Source organism: Propithecus coquereli, unplaced genomic scaffold, assembly GCF_000956105.1.
Source record: "Propithecus coquereli isolate 6110/MARCELLA unplaced genomic scaffold, Pcoq_1.0 Scaffold36, whole genome shotgun sequence".
NCBI lineage: Eukaryota > Metazoa > Chordata > Mammalia > Primates > Indriidae > Propithecus > Propithecus coquereli.
Genome location: NW_012149285.1, coordinates 2,606,974 through 2,610,079, shown reverse-complemented (window position 1 = coordinate 2,610,079; position 3,106 = coordinate 2,606,974).

The window sequence follows — 3,106 nt, the reverse complement described above, 5'->3', positions numbered from 1 at the left end:
ATATCATGTTTATTGATTAGAGAGCAAAGTATGGCAAAGAGGTGAATTACTGAAATAAGTGATTTATAGGTTCAATGAATTCCAACAAATAACTCAACAAGTGTTTTATGAACCATAGAAATTGCTTCTGAAATTTATATGTGAAATTTCAAATTGCCAATAATAGCCACAATTACTGAAAAAAATAGAACAAGGTTGGAGAGCTTATTCTGTCTGATATCAAGACATATTCTAAAGCTATAGAAACCAGGATAGTGTGGTGCAGGTTCAGAGAAATGTAACTGGTAAGAGAGCCCTTAAACAGACCTGTGCACGAGTAGAAACCAGATATATGCAGAGTGGACACTGTAGTGACTACAGATTATAGAATCTATTAGTATAACTGACTTTCCAATAAATAGTGTGAACATAATTGGCTATGCACTTGGGGAAAAATGGACTTAAACCATTAAAAAATGAGTTCCAAGAGGATAAATTTGAAAGAAAATCTTTAAGAAGAGAATATAGAAAAATACTTTCATTACCTTGAGGTACGGAATAATTTTTAAGATAAATGACATGGTAAGTATTAATCAAAATGGAAAAGATTTGTAAATTTGACATTATTAAATTAAGAGCTTCTGTTCACCATAAAAAGTGAAAAGTCAAGCCACAGAAGATGTTTGTAAGTAGTTCTTTTAACTGTTTTTGTTTTCTCACTAATTTTATAACACATAGATAACTTCTAAAACCCAATGAAAAAAGGGCAGATGACCCAATAGAATAGAAGTCATGATATTTGGCAGGCACATCACAAAAGAAGAAACACAAAGGGTCAATAAACATATGAAAATGGCATTTTTGTCAGGGAAATGAAAATTAAACCATACGATACCCTTACATGCCTACCAGATTAGCAAATATTTAGAATACCAACAATATGTGAATTCTCATACACTGCTGGTTTCACTATAGACACGACCGTGTTGGAAAACAGTGTGGCACTATCTAAAAAACTGAATATATACATGCCCTGTAACCTGGAAATTCTACTCCTAGAGCTATACAAACTTATCTGTACTAAATGTTTATAGCAATATCATTCATTATTACTCAAAATTCAGAACGTAGTGATAATTTACAGTATTGAAAATGAACGAACTCCAGATACAAATAGATTAAGTCTTTTTATCATATAGCTCAGTGTAAAAAGTAAGTCCTGAAAATAGATGTACAGAATGATTCAATTTATACAGAGTTCAAAAACAGGCTAAATGAAACCATTTAAATTCGAGACATAGGCATAATAGCTAAAACTATAATGAAAGCAAGCAAATGATTGCCATAAACGTCAGTCACCCTGTCTTTGTGGGATGGGGAGAGGGTGCTTTGATTGAAAAGGGGTACCTGCAAGTTTCTGGGGCTCTAGAATGTTCCATTTCTTAACTTGAATGGTGGTTGTACAGGTTTCTGTTTTAGAGTCTTTTATTAAACTTTATAAAAAAAGTCGTCCGTTTTTTTCCAGATGTAGTGTATTTTATGATCAAGAAAATATAAATTACAAAAAGAGCCCAGACAAAAAGGTTTTAAAATAGAGGAGAAAGTTAACAGAAAACATAACAGCCTGATAAGAGAAGAGTTGAGAAAGCACTTGGCTCTTCTTACCGTGACGTCTTTTATTCCAAACTGCATCACTATTGGGACTCCCTCGTACCCTGACTGCCCGATCTGCTGAATATCTGCTCTACAATGAGGTCAGTAAGAGACTCGTTCTTCTCCCTTTTGCGCTGAGGAGTAACTGTTCACCTGCGTGGAACAAACAGAGCCCCCAAGATGCTTAGGGACTTTCTCTTCGTTTTCAAAGTGCGCGCGGTGGAGAGGATGAGAAAATATGCACGTGGAAGCGTACTCCAGAGAGGCTGGGCAGCGCGGTGGCCGGCGACGTGCTTCCAGTGACCTTGGGGTGATCTGTGAAAGGAAGTGAGTATGGTCTGCAGGACCACAGGAAGTCCTAAAATAATAGTCATTACACATTATTTAGTGACTCCCAGCAGTTGTTCTGAGGAGTGGAGTCAAGTACACTCTCCGTGTTCTGCAATAGGGTGGCTGAGGTCGTGGGGGCAATACATTCACAAGAGATAACCGGGGTTGTCTGTGCTAAAAGCTTCTCTGGCAGAAAAATGATTCACTGAAAGTCAAAATAATGTGAAAGAATCGTAGCATTTCAGAGCTAAAAGTGGATTTAGACACCATCTACTTCAGTGATTTACAAATGGCTTCAAAGAGCCCTAAGAGTTCAATAGAGCGAGCTCAGAGTGTGCTAGCAGGATGTGGGGCTGTCTTCAAACAGGGCAGCTTCCACTCGATCAGCTTTGCAAATCGGGCTTCCAGATCTTCACAAAAGAAAGGGTAAACGGTTTTTTTAAAAAGATCAAAAACCACTGATCCTGTCTAACTCCTTCATTTTGCAAATAAAGACACCGAGGTTGAGAGAAGGGGGGCGGTATCCTCAAAGTCACCCCCAGTGCTCCCAGCAAAGCAAGACTGGAACCAACACTGTCTGCCTCCTACTTGCGCTCTTTCCAAAGCACTATATTGTGAGCTGACACGGTAGGCAAACAAATCTAAACCAAGGAATATAAAATGAGGAAGGCAAAAACAGATCTAATAATCAAAAGCACCTACTTCATAAGGCCTTTGTGAAGATTAAGTGAGTTTATAACATTGTTAACAAAAGCCCCTGGCATGTAAGTGAGATCTGGGTGTTCTCATAAAATGACGCTTGCCTGGTCTTTTCATTCTCTTCACCCGCTTAGTTCACACGTGGTTCTATCTACCAACTGCCAGCTTGAAATTTTAAAAGAGTCACAAATCCGTAAAAGGAATGAAATCAGCAATCTGTGTTCTCTAGTCTGAGGACAACAGCTGCCGGGGAGAAAATCTGATCTGCACCACGGACAAGGACTTAATGGAAGAACAATTTTACACATAATCCTTCTGCCATGGCTCTGGCCACAAATAGTTTTATCACCACAAACCATGTGCTCATGGGAGGTTCAGGCACCGACAGCAGTTAGGGTGTTTTATGTTGATAGTCTTCATGACGATTGGACGTATTCGCAGAGGT